Below are 14,571 nucleotides of genomic sequence, written 5' to 3' on the forward strand. Positions count from 1 at the left end.
TTTTGTGGATGCTGAAACATTTTTGCATCCCTGGAATGAATCCCACTCGATTTTGGTGTAAATCCTTTTAATGTACAGTTGACCCTTGAATAGATGGGGATTAATCCACATATAACCTAGTTGGCCCTCTGTATCTGTAGTTCCTCCACATTCATGAATGCAACCAACCATGGATTGGGTAGTACTGTATTATTTACTATTGTAAGATATTCCCGTTTAAGTGGACCCATGTGGTTCAAACCTGTGTTGTTCAAGGGTCAACCATACTATTGAATTTGGTTTGCTAATATTTTGTTGAGGATTTTTGCATCTCTGATCATCAGTGATATTGGCCTGTAATTTAATTTTCTCGTGGTGTCCTTGTCTGGTTTTGTCCTTTTCAGAGTAATGCTGGCCTTATAAAATGAGTTTGAAAGTGTTCTCTTCTGTTTTTTGGAAGAGTTTGAGAAGGATTACTGTTGGTATCTTCTTTAAATGTTTGGTAGAATTCACCAGTGGAGCCATCTGTTCCTGGACTTTCTTTGTTGAGGGTTTTTGATTACTGATTCAATCTCCTTACCAGTAATTGGTCTGCTCAGATTTTCTATTTGTGAGTCATTGTTGGTAGTTGTATGTTTCTAGGAATGTATCCATTTTTTCTAGGTTGTCCAATATTTTGTTGTATAATTATTCATAGTAGTGGCTTCTGATCCTTTGTATTGTTTGTGTGGTATCAGTTATAATGATTTATAATTTTAATTTTCTCTTTAATTTTTAATTTAGAGTCTTTTCTTCTTCTTGTTTAGTCTAGCTAAAAGTTTTGTCTATTTTGTTTATATTACAGAAAAACAAGCTTAACATTTCATTGATCTTTTCTATTGTCTTTTTAGTTTCTATTTCATTTACTTCTGCTCTGATCTTTGCTATTTCCTTTCTTCTTCTAACTTTGGGCTTAGTTTGTTCTTTTTCTAGTTCCTTGAGATCTAAAGTTATGTTGTTTATTTGAAATATTTCTTGTTTCTTTCTTTTTTTTTTTTTTGGTTATTTTTGGCTGTGTTGGGTCTTCGTTGCTGCTCATGGGCTTTCTCTAGTTGTGGTGAGCAGGGGCACGTTGCAGTGAGTGGGCTTCTCATTGCGGTGGCTTCTTGCACTGCGGAGCACGGGCTCTAGGTGCACGGGCTTCAGTAATTGTGGTGCGTGTGCTCAGTAGTTGCGGCACACGGGCTCTAGGGCTCTTGGGCTTCAGTAGTGGTGGTGTGCAGGCTCAGTAGTTGTGACTTGTGGGCTCTAGAGCGCCAGCTCAATAGTTGTGGCGCACGGGCTTAGTTGCTCTGCGGCGTGTGGGATCTTCCCAGACCAGGGATCGAACCCGTGTCCCCTGCATTGGCAGGCATTCTTAACCACTGCGCCACCAGGGAAATCCCAATTTCTTGTTTCTTGTTTCTTAATGTAGGCGTTTATCACTGTAAACTTCCCTCTTAGAACTCCTTTTGCTGCATCCCATAAGTTTTGGTATGTTGTTTTCCATTTTCATTTGTCTCACAATATTTTTTAAATTTATCTTTTGATTTCTTCTGTGACCTATTGGCTGTTCAGGAATGTGTTGTTTAATCTCCATATATTTGTGAATTCTCCAGTTTTCTTTTAATTGATTTCTAGTTTTATATCTTTGTAGTCAGAAAAGGTGCTTGATATGATTTCAGTATCTTAAATTTATTAGGACTTCTTTGTGGCCTAACATATTACCTATCCTGGAGAATGTTCCATGTGCACTTGAAAAGAATATGTATTCTGCTGCTGTTGGATGGAATGTTCTGTAAATGTCTGTCATGCACATCTGGTTAAACATGTTATCTAAGTCCAATATTTCCTTATTGATTTTCTGTCTGGATAATCTATTGTCAAAAGTGGGGTGTTGAAGTTCCCTGTTATTAGTGTATTGCCGTCTATTTCTCTCTTCAGATTTGTTAATATTTGCTTTATACATTCTGTGCTTCTATACTGGGTGCATAAATATTTACAAATGCTATATCCCCTTGATGAATTGATCCCTTTTATCATTCTGTAATGACCTTCTTGTCTCTTGTTACAGTTTTTGGTTTAAAGTCTATCTTGTCTGGTATAAGTATTGCAATACCAGGTTTCTCTTGGTTTCCATTGGCAGGGAATATCTTTTTCCATCCCTTCACTCTTAGTGTATGTGTGTTCTTAAAGGTGAAGTGAGTCTTTTCTAGGGAGCATATAATTGGGTCTTTTTTTTTTTTCATCCATTCAGCTATTCTGTGTCTTTTGGTTACAGAATTTAGTCCATTTACATTTGAAATAATTATTGATAGTTATGGACTTATTATTGCCATTTAGTTAATTGAGTTGTTGTTGTTTTGCAATTCCTCTGTTCCTCTCATCTTTTCTGATTTTATGATTTTCTGTAGTGGTATGCTTAGATTACTTTCTTTGTATCTCTTGTATGTCTACTATAGGTGTTTGCTTTGTAGTTACCATGATGTTTACATAAAACATCTTACATTTATAATGGTCTATCTTAATCTGCTAAGAACTTAACTTTGAAGACATACAAAAGCTCTACATTTTCACTCTCCATCTCCCCCACATTTTGTTTTTGTGTATCCATTAACAAATTAGTGTAATTGTAGTCATTTTTAATATTTTTGTCTTCATACTAGAGTTATAAGTACTTACTCACCACCATTACATTAGAATATTCTGAATTTAACTATACATTTGTCTTTACCAGTGATTCTTATACATTCACACTTTCATATACTTTTCCTGTTACCAATTAGCATCCTTTGGTTTTAGTCTGAGGTATCCGCTTTAACATTTTTTTTGTAAGGGTAGTCTAGTGGTAATGAACTCCTTCAGCTTTTGCTTGTCTATAAAACTGTCTCTCCTTCAGTTCTGAAGGACAGCTTTGCTGGGCAGAATATTCTTGGTTGGCAGTTTTTTTCTTTCAGCACTTTGAATATATCATCTCACTCCCTTCTGGCCTACAAAGTTTGTGATGAAAAATCTGCTGATAGTCTTATGGTGGTTTCCTTGTATGTTACAGTTTGTTTTTCTCTTGATGTTTTTAAGATTATCTTCTTTAAGGACCTACTGTATAGCACAGGGAACTCTGCTCAATATTATGTAACAACCTAAATGGGAAAAGAATTTGAAAAAGAACAGATACATGTATATGTAGAACTAAATCACTCTGCTGTACACCTGAAGCTAACACAACATTGTTCATCAACTGTACTCCAATATAAAATAAAAAGTTTAAAAAAAGTTTCTCTTCTTTAAATTTTGACAATTTAATTAATGTGTCTCAGGGTGGGTCTCTTTAGATTAATCTTATTGGTACTCTTTGGACTTCCTCCATCTGGATGTTTGTTTCTTTCCTTAAGCCCTCTTCACTCTTTTTCATTTTTTCTTTTTGCTCCTCTTTTTTTTTCTTTGACATTTATTTTATTTTTAAAATTAATTAATTAATTAATTTGGCTGCATCGGGTCTTAGTTGTGGCATGTGGGATCTTTGTTGTGGCATCCGGGATTTTTCATTGTGGCACGCAGGCTCTTCATTGTGGCGCATGGGCTTCTCTAGTTGTGGTGCACTGGCTTCTCTCTAGTTGTGGTGCGCTGGCTTCTCTCTAGTTGTGGCACATGGGCTCCAGAGCACATGGGCTTAGTAGTTGCAGCACGTGGGCTCTTTAGTTGTGGCACGAGGGCTCAGTCGCCCTGTGGCACATGGGATCTTAGTTCCCCGACCAGGGATCGAACCCGTGTCCCCTACATTGGAAGGCAGATTCTTAACCACTGGACCACCAGGGAAGTCCCACTTTTTGCTTCTCTTATTGGATGAATTCCACTGCCTTATCTTTGAGTTTGCTGATCCTTCTTTCTGTTTAATCTAGTTTGTTGTAGAACCCCTCTATTGAAATTTTCAGTTCAGTTATTTTATTTGTTAGCTCTGTGATCTCTGTTTGGTACTTTAAAAATATTTTCTCTTTGTTGAAATTCTCACTTTGTTCATGCATTGTTCTGACCTCAGTGAGCACCTTTATGACTGTTATTTTGAACTCTTTATCAGGTAAAATATTCATTTCCTTAAGATCTGCTTCAGGACTTTTATCTTTTACTTTTGTTTGGAACATATTCCTCTGTTATTTCTTTTTCCTGGACTCTTTCTGTTGGTTTTTGTGTATTAGATAAAATAGCTACCTCTCCCATTCCAGTCTTTTTTTTTTTTTTTTTTTTTTTGCTGCACACTGCATGGCTTGTAGGATCTTAGTTCCCCGACCAGAGATGGAACCTGTGTCCCCTGAAGTGGAAGTGTGGAGTCTTAACCACCGCACTGCCAGGGAATTCCCTCTCCCAGTTTTGATAGAGTAGTCTTATGTAGGATAGGAACCTTCTCAAGCAGTCTTGCCTATGCCTTTGGTTGTGTCTCAAACCTTTGTGATTGTCCAAGTTGACTTCTTTATTCTAGTAGTTGAGGGTGTGTCAAGACCCATCAGTGTTCCAAAGGGAAGACTGCAGTCAGCATCTACATGCAGGCCAGTTGGAAACTGGACCTTCAGGCAACAGCTTGGAAAATAAGTAGTTAGGCCCCTTCCAGGGAGAAATTGTGAAATAGGCATTTTTGCCTGTTCCTTCTGCCCTGAGCCTGGAGGTACAGCTGTGGGAAGGTGCTTCTGAGCTCATTAAAAACCTCTTGCTTGCTACAGTTCTCTGGGACTTCTGAATCAACCCCAATGCTGTTAGAGCCAGGTGATCTGGGGGGCTGTTCCTCAGGCGGCAGCAGCAAAAACCGGGGCACCACACATGTGTACTAGCTCCGTCCAGGGAGCTACTGGTGACCTGGAGTGGGCTAGAGGGAAAGGGCAGGGGAAGTTTCATGTACATCCCTGGTCTCTGTAGAGAATCACAGATGTGTGCCAAGTTAAAAGCCTGACCCTCAGGCAGCAGCTTTTGAAGTATCCAAATTAGACCCCTTTCAGGGAAAGACTGGGAGACAGGCATTTGTGCCAGCTCTCTCTGCCCTGGGCCCTGGGAGAATAGCCATGGTGAGTGCTTGCACCTGTTAATAACAGCTGCTTTGCTGGCTGTGGCCTTGTGGGTCTAATGGATGTAAGCCCTGTTGGCTTTCAGAGCTAAGTGTTTTGGGGACCTGTCCCTTAGGTGGGAGTCTTAAAAGTTGGGACTTTAAATATGGGTTCCAAACTCTTCAGTCCTCAAGGAGAAGCTGGGAGTTTGGGGTTTCCTCCAATTGTATGGCACTGTGCTGTAGCCTTTCCTACCCATTTTGATGTGGCTGTTTTCTTGTTTGCCCAATGTGTAGGAGCTGCTTAGGTAGTTTCCAGATTTCTTTCAGAGGGAGTTGCTCCATGTTTCGGGGTCAGGGAGGGGGGCTCAGAACCCTTCTTTGTCACTCACCATCTTTAAAGATTGCCCTGATGATATTTACTTATTTTCCTTCTTTCAGTTCATGGGTAGGTGCATCCAGTGGAAGAACTTAATTCACATTCAGGGAGTCTGACTGAATATGAAGTCTGGGAGTCTGACATATCAAGTTTTATCTTGCCAGGCTCTGAAGGATTGGAAGGCAACTAGAAAGAGGTTTGGCATGGGTGATAAATGCCAGTTTAGCAAACCCACTACAACTCATTGGTCAAAGAAAAAATTCATAATGTAAATTTAAAATTATTTAGAATTGAAGACTGAAACACTATGTATTCAAACTTGTGAGGTACAGTTAAAATTACACTCAGAAATTGATAGCTTAAATATTTATATCAGAAAATAAAGGATCAACATTAATGAGCTAAGATTCCAACTTCAAAAATTTAAGAATAAACCTAGCATATCATACCCAATGAAAAACAGCAGTTTAGAAATAAGAGCATAATTCAGTAATTATACATAGCAAATAAAGATATAATAGAGACGATAAAAACCAAGAATTGGTTCACAGCAATAAAATAGACTTCAGGCAAAATTATCTCATACAAAAAAAGAAAAGATATAAGTAAACAATAATAGGAATGAAAAAGGAAATACAACTACAAATGTGCAGACACTGATAATAAAAGGATATTATGAACAACTTTTTTGTCATTATGTTTGAAGACTTAGTCTAAATGATTACATTCTTAGAAAAATATAACTTACTTAAATTGACTCAAGAATAAATAGAAGAATGCATAGTCTTATGATCCTTAAATAAATTGAATCAGTAGGTAACATCATCTCTTAAAGAAAACACCAAGTTCAGAAGGTTTTATAGGTGACTTCCATCAAACTTTCAAACACTAGGTCATTCTGATTATAAGCAAACCCTTTCAGGGAACTTATTTCAACAAGAGCTGGATTTTTAATATGACTATTCCTATTTTTAAATGTTGGCAACTATTGAAACATTTTTGTCAGTGCAGGCAAAACAAAATATGTCTGTAGGATGGTTTGAGCCCACAGTCTGCCAGTTTGCAACCCTTGATCTAAACTTTACAGAGCTGGTCCAAGTCATAGTGCAATTAAATCGAACAATTTAGGTCTAACATTAAGAAAACTTGCTGATGGAATTATGAGACACTGACAGAATTTCCATAGGTGGTTGTAGAAGTAGTCTCTGAAGACTAAAAATCACAGATAACTGTAGTGTTCCTCATAAGACTGACATGCAGCCCTGCTTGAAGGCAGAAAGATGGACAGGATGAGCTTTCTGGGTTGTCTCGTGGATTTTCTAGCCTTTCTAACAAATCCAGTTTTCTTAACACTTTCCTTCTGTGTTACCATCTGACCCAATAATAAACACAGTGATTTGATGCTTCATGTAGACATTCTGGCTTCAGAAAAAGAGCATTATAATATTTAGGTCTAATTTAGGGCCCAGAATCTTCTACATTGTTCAATTATTTGCACTTATCTTATTAGGAGAGGTAATATAATGTAGTGATTAATAGCATGGACTTTAGGGCCAGACTATTTTAGTTCAAATACTGGCTTTACCACTTCATACCTATATGACCTCTCTGTATCTTAGTTTCCTCACCAGTAAAACGGGCATAAGACAGACAGAATCTCTATTCTCTTTTTAAAATATATTTTATTGAAGTATAATGGATTTACAATGTTTTGTTAACTTCTACTGTACAGCAAAGTGATTCAGTTATACACATATATACATTATTTTTCATATTCTTTTCCATTATGGTTTATCACAGGATATTGAATATAGTTCCCTGTGCTATACAGTAGGACCTTGTTGTTTATCCATTCTATGTATAATACTGGGTTGGCCAAAAAGTTCATTTGTTATGTTTTCCATAACATCTTATGGAAAAACCCAAATGAACTTTTTGGCCAGTCTAGTAGTTTGCATCTGCTAATCCCAGACTCCCAATCCCTCCCTCCCCACACCCCTCCCCCTTAGCAACCACAAGTCTGTTCTCTATGTCTGTGAGTCTGTTTCGTAGATAAGTTCATTTGTGTCATATTTTAGATTTCACATATAAGTGATATCATATGGTATTTGTCTTTCTGCCTCACTTCACTTAGTATGATAATCTCTAGGTCCATCCATGTTACTGCAAATGGCATTATTTCATTCTTTTTTATGGCTGAGTAGTATTCCATTGTATGTATGTACCACATCTTCTTTATTCATTCATCTGTCAACGGACATTTAGAGGATCCCTGTCTTAGAGCATTCACATTCTAGTTGTGGGAGACAATTTTTTAAAAAAGACATAATATATGTCAGCAGACTCTATTTCCACATCCTTCAATCTGGACTTGGTCATGTAATTTTGCTTGGCTAATGGAATGAGGCAGAAGTGATGGAACTCCAGTTCCAAGCCTGGGCCTCAAGAGTCTGTCTGTTTCCACTTGCCTTCTTATACTTCTGCTACTTCCATGAAAGGGACATGCCCTGACTGGCTTGCTAATCACAGAAGGAGGATGCAAAGATAGGGGCATCTCAGCTAAATTCAGCCTAGATTATTTAACCCCTAACTGGCTATAGATGTGTGAGTAAACCCAGCTGAGACCAGCAGAACTTCCCAGGCAAGCCTGGCCTAGATTAGCCAACTCCCCAGCTGACTGGCAGATAAATGGGAATTAACAAAGGGTTTTTGTTTTCATCTACTGAGTTTTGGGTGTTTTGTTACACAGCAATAGCCGACAGATAAAAATATTTATCAAGTTCTACTCCAGGTCCTTTTTGTCCAAGACTCAATTTAAATAATATGTATTTAATTTAAAATTTAATGGAAATTTGATATAGTGTAATAAAAATATTAATAAAGTCTCAGTTTGTGTGAAGAATTTGAAATAGAGGAAATATCTACATCTCCACCACCCACCAATGAAATTTTGTCAAGTATTGTGTAACTTCAAGGTCGGCTGGTGGAGTGCATTGTAAACTGTGCCAGCTTGACAACACAAGTGCTTGATGTTCCTTGTGTGGATCAACCTTAAATTTTGTCTTCCATAATATGAGGTCTATATTGAATCCTTCATATAAAATGCAACTACCTTGGGCTGTCATTATCTCCATTTAACAGATGAGGAAACTAAGGTGTAGAGAGAGGGGTTGAGATCACACAGTAAGTGACTACTGACTTCCAGGGTGATGGGCAATGCAGGAAGTTAGAAGAATCCTAATTGCCTAAAATCTTTTTTCTTTACCACAAGACATAGTTGAGGAATGTACAGTCATTTTTAAATTTTTTAATTTTTAACATCTTTATTGGAGAATAATTGCTTTACAGTGGTTGGGCAATGTACAGTCCTTACAGGAGGTTGAAGTCAGTTCTTCACTCAGGCTCAGAGGGGCAGCCCAGGTTTATGGGACATGTGCCCTCTGCCTTCTGTACTCAGAGTCTTGAATTTCTAGTGATTTATGATCTTGGTGTTGCATATTCTCCGTGGCCCTTAATGTTTTCAACCCTACACTTAACATTTCTAGTAACACTATTGTTCTCTGACGCCTGCGTCCATGCCTTTTAAGTGTTTCCTACCTTATCAATTCTCTTTGCTGCTTTGCATTAAACTTTAAAAATTCCCCAGCTCTGTCTTCTTCAGTTCTTGGGAATAATGTTCTTACCACTGCCCTTTGGCTCATACAAACCCGGCCTAAAAAGGAAATGGGTCATTCCTACCCTGTCACTGCTTTCTTGGCTTTGCAATAAATTTCTGGCCCTTTTTTGCCCTCTAGTGGGCTTCTGAATTATTGCAATTATACGATGTGCTTAACCCTCTGTATGCTGGAAGGAGTTGTTGAGACCAGCAGTTTTAAAGGATGTGATTCATGATTGCATTTCATCTCTGACTGGATTCAGCCTCCGTCATGATACTAAGTTAGGTGCTTAAAGAATGTACGGACAAAAAAATAAATAATTAAAAATAAAAATAGGGGACTTCCCTCATGATCCAGTGGTAAAGAATATGCCTTCCAATGCAGGGGACACAGGTTTGATTCCTGGTCGGGGAACTAAGATCCCACATGCCACTTGGCCAAAATATAAATAAATAAATAAATGAAAAAAGTATAAAAAAAATAAAAAATTAAAATTAAAAGTACTTTTTAGGCAATTAAAAAAAAAAGCATTGGCACTATTTGTAATCAATCTTAGATTACTTAACCTCTCTGAAAAACAATTATCTATAAAATAAAGATAATTTCCTACCTTGTATTTCTTGTAAGAAATAAATGAGGTGGTGCACTTGAAATATATACATTGTACATAATAAGCACTCAGTAAATGTCATTTCAAAGTGATAGAAAAAGAATGTATGGTCATTTAAATGAAAGATTTGAAGAAAATTAATGAAAATTACTTCAGAGAACCAAAGGAAAGGTCTACTCTAATATTTTGACCTCCAGTTTGTACAGTATCTCTTCTAACAGATACTTTTCCTCTCAGTGTTGATGAGAAGTCAACAAATAAGTCAGTCAACAGACATTTACTGCACACTCAAGTGTGCAGTAAGTACTGCACACTCAAGTGTGCAGTAAGTACTGCACACTCTTCTAGATACTAGGATCCAGCTGGAAGAAAATGTCCTCCACTGTATTTCAAAAACAATTCTGCTATTATCATTATCAAAAACAAAATAAACACACAAAAAAAACAACTTACATGACTTACGTGGGGAGGAAAAGTTCGTGTTGTCCTTTCTAATCTCACGTAAATCTACGCCGCTTTTTTTTTTTTTTAAGCAGTTTATTTATTTATTTATTTATGGCTGTGTTGGGTCTTCGTTTCTGTGCGAGGGCTTTCTCTAGTTGTGGCAAGCGGGGGCCACTCTTCATTGCGGTGCGCGGGCCTCTCACTATCGCGGCCTCTCTTGTTGCGGAGCACAGGCTCCAGATGCGCAGGCTCAGTAATTGTGGCTCACGGGCCCAGTTGCTCCGCGGCATGTGGGATCTTCCCAGACCAGGGCTCGAATCCGTGTCCCCTGCATTGGCAGGCAGATTCTCAACCATTGCGCCACCAGGGAAGCCCTACGCCACTTTTATAGTGCTGGCTTGGTTAATTGTAATGAGATCAGATACGTCATAGATAATGGAATAAATAAGACGAGATTTATGGTAAACCCAGTTGTCCATAACAAATGTACAATGAGTAAATTCAATTTTCTACAGCAACAAGTAAAACAAGTGTCACAGTAGTCTCTAGGTTAAGGGTTATGTGTCAGTAAATCATCGCAGCTACAAAAGAATTTCACAAGAACGCTTGTGGCAAACAACCCAATTTTATGATTTGGCTTCAAACGGCCTTCACTCCAGCTTGACTAAGATTCATATTTTTTGGTATCTTCAAGACTAACTCTGGGCTTGTATTCTCAAAGCGTTTGTGATAATAATAGTATTTTCATCTTCTTGAAGTTCCTTAACCATCTTTGAAACATGTAGCCTCTGATTTCAACTATAATCTTAAGTTGAATCAAGTCTCCTAAGTTTATAATTTTCTGTTTTTACACAGACATAACACTGATGGCCAAGGTTGCTAACCTAAAGGAGCTTGCATCCTTGCAGGGGCGAGAGCTGATGAGCATGTAGCTAAATCCATCATTCCGGGGGGCAGTGCCTCCACCACATCAGGTTTTCTCTCTCTCTCTCCAACCCTAGATCCTTTGGCTTCCAAGGAGAATATTCAAAGTACCACTCTATTTAACACCTGCTGTGGTACAGGCAACAGCTGTTCTTACAGGCATCTACTGACCCTGGCTGGCTTTGTTAGCACAAGTTCGTGTGCCCGACGCACAGTGAGGCCAAACAAATCAAAACGTTGGAGTTTGGAGCAGAGAAATGTTTATTGCAGGACAATGCAGGAGATGGGTGGCTCATGCCCTAAAAAGCCCCAAGCTCCCCGAAGGGTTTTGACAAAGCATTTTTTAAAAAAATAAATTTATTTATTTTATTTATTTATTTTTGGCTGTTGTTGGGTCTTTGTTGCTGTGCACGAACTTTCTCTAGTTGCGGCGAGCGGGGCTACTCTTCGTTGCAATGCGCGGGCTTTTCATTGCGGTGGCTTCTCTCGTTGCGGAGCACAGGCTCTAGGCGCGTGGGCTTCAGTAGTTGTGGCACGAGGGCTCAGTAGTTGTGGCTCGAGGGCTCTAGAGTGCAGGCTTAGTAGTTGTGGCGCACAGGCTTAGTTGCTCCGCGGCATGTGAGATCTTCCCGGACCAGGGCTCGAACCTGTATCCCCTGCATTGGCAGGTGGATTCTTAACCCCTGCGCCACCAGGGTAGCCCTTCCCTTCCCTATTAATAGGAACACTTTGTCAGGTTAGAAAGCTTTTTCATCATCTCTTTAATATGGGAAGAATTTCTCCCTTCCCATCTCCTTTACATCGTCTTACATCTGCTTCTCAACCCTGGCAATGAGCTTCCCACCGCCATCTCTCTACTGACACCACCTCTGCTAAGGCCGTCAGCAAACTTGGAATCCCAACAACTCTTTCAGTCTGTTTCACTGGGCCTCCCTACAGCATTGTTGCATTTTCCCTCCTAGAAACAGCTCGTTTGGCTTCTGTGACATAACCCCTGCCCCTCACCACACTCTGATTTCCTCTCCCAACCCTCTGGTGTTTCTGTCTCCCTTAATGCTGGCCTTCCTCCAGGTTCCAGCCTGAGAAATGGAATATTTCCTGCCATGTCAGTAAACAAAGGAGGTCACAGTCATCAGTGTGTGCAGCCCTCCAGCGTGAGCTGGTGAGCCCTGAGGGACCTCAGGAAAGAAAGAATACCTGCCATCTAGCAGCCATCAGACTGCAGCCACTCCCCACGGTGAGCCCTGAGGAAACTCAGGATATGAAAATACAGGATACTGGCCCCAGAGAGCTGAGGTGCATATCAAAGGAATGATTTCAGTGAGCGCAGACTCTTGCATCTTCCCACACACACAAAAGCGCTACATTCCTTAACTTGGGATTTCTGGTTTTCTTTAATTTACAATAATCCTTTGATGTTCCCAACTACCTGCCCTTTACTGCAAAACGTCTGTGTAACCTGGCTCCCCACCCCCATTGCCTCCTCAGAGCAGTTCTCTCAGGGTTACTTGAGATGCTGCCTTCCAGGCTTGAAGTCCTAAAAATTCCCACCAAATAAAACGTAACTCTCAACTTCTAGTTTGTGAATAATTTTTTAAGCCCACAAGCCTTTCCCAGCTTCTCAGTCTACACACAACCTGGAGTGATGGCATCCACTCCATGGCAGTGGCTGATACCCACGTGCTCTGGCTCCCAAGTCAAGATCTTCAGCCTAGACCTTTGCAACCACCCATTAGACTGTGGACTGGAGGCAGGGACCATATATTATTCATGTTTGCATCCCCCGTACCTAGCAGGTGCTTAATACATGTCTGAATGAATGAATAAATTAGTGAATGCTTGCTAGTGAGACCAGGTTACATATTATTAAGTTGGAATGCTCAACCATGTATGAAGTACTTTGTACAGAGGGGAAAATACAGCGGTTCCTGCTAGAGTGGCTTTTAGTCATCCCATTTAACTGTTCATCAGAGAGGGGAAGTCTTACATGTGAGAAAAACGAAAACAAAACAAATAAAAAACACAACAGACCAACTCCATTTCACATGGAGATCAGAATAAACACTGCAGATTTTCATTAGAAACTCTCTGAAACCACCCTCTGGCATCTTCTGTTCTGGGTGGTTCTGAAAAACAATTTGCTTTAGCAGTTTGGTGAATAAAGGCCAAGAAATGTAGAATTGCTTTAAACATTTTTTCTATTCTTTCGGTTACAGTTGATGACAGCTTCAAATTTTCTTAGACTGACGTATATAAAATTGGATGACATTTCTTTGTTGTGCAACTAATAAACTCTTTCATCTGTTTTGAATATATTTTCCCCTTGAAGTCTGAATACATGCCTAGGCTCTGTCTAAACACAAATTGTTTGAACAAAGAGGAAAAAGATCTAATTTAAGAAATCATTGTCCCTGAATGGCACTAAAATCTCGTTTGTTTGAATTTCTTCACTTTTCTTTTCCCAAACAATTGTTTAGTACAAAAAAAAAAAAATCGGGAATTTAATTGAATGAATGCAATATCATTTAAGTAATAACATTCTCTTAGGCTGTATAATAGGTCAACTAGAATTCTACTCTGCTGCTAATATTTTCAGCTCAGTCAGTATTCTGATTCCAATTTTGTTACTGGCTGAGCAAGACGTCAGGTGGTATCCAGTCACACCCTGCACTTTTTAAAGTGAAACTGGGAAATCTGAAATTCTTTTGAGGAAGTTGGTAGCAGCATGAGTTGCCTTTCTTGGAGGTTAGGAGAAACATCAAAAGTGAAGAGAGAGGGTGTCGGGTGGAGAAATAGTGATGCCCAGAGAGAGGGCAGAGTTCTACAGGCTGCAGGAATGAGCAAGGAGCCTGGGAGTCCCTGCAAGAGGAGCGAGTTCCTTTAACATTGGAGCACAGTTCTCGGGGTGTGGTCCCCAACCAGCAGCAGCGGTGCCTGGGAGCTCATTAGAAATGCAGATTCTAGGCCCTTACCCCAGACCATCAGAAACTCTGGGGTCAGGGCCCAGCCATCTGGGTTTTAACAAGCCCCCCATGATTCGGAAGCACACTCAGGTTTGACACCTGATTTAGAGGGAGGTGGAACACCGCTGTGCACGTGAAAAGGTTCTATTAAGAACATCATTACTGACATTTTTCTTTAATGTATTTTAGGCGATACTGCACAGGCGATATATTTTTCTAAAGCAAACCAATTTATCTGGCTTTTTTTTTCTCATGGTTAGTATGGGGAGACAAGTGACATCGTCTACCATGATTGGGTGCTAAATAGGATACATTTTAAGGATGGGTGTAGAGGGAACATTCTCAAGTCTCAGTATGGTTCATTAGCCAGAGAAACATGATAGGCTGTCTTCTTGCTAAAATTATACAAGTCATTATCAAATTTTCACATCATTTGTATATAGATAGTATTTTCATTCAATTGGCATTGCAAACAAAAAAAAAATCAAATTTTGGGTAGTATATAATTTTATTTTATCGTTTGCCATTAACTGAGCTAAACTTATTTTTATTTTAACTTTCCTTTTTTT

This window comes from Balaenoptera musculus, chromosome 9 (assembly GCF_009873245.2).
Source record: "Balaenoptera musculus isolate JJ_BM4_2016_0621 chromosome 9, mBalMus1.pri.v3, whole genome shotgun sequence".
Lineage (NCBI taxonomy): Eukaryota > Metazoa > Chordata > Mammalia > Artiodactyla > Balaenopteridae > Balaenoptera > Balaenoptera musculus.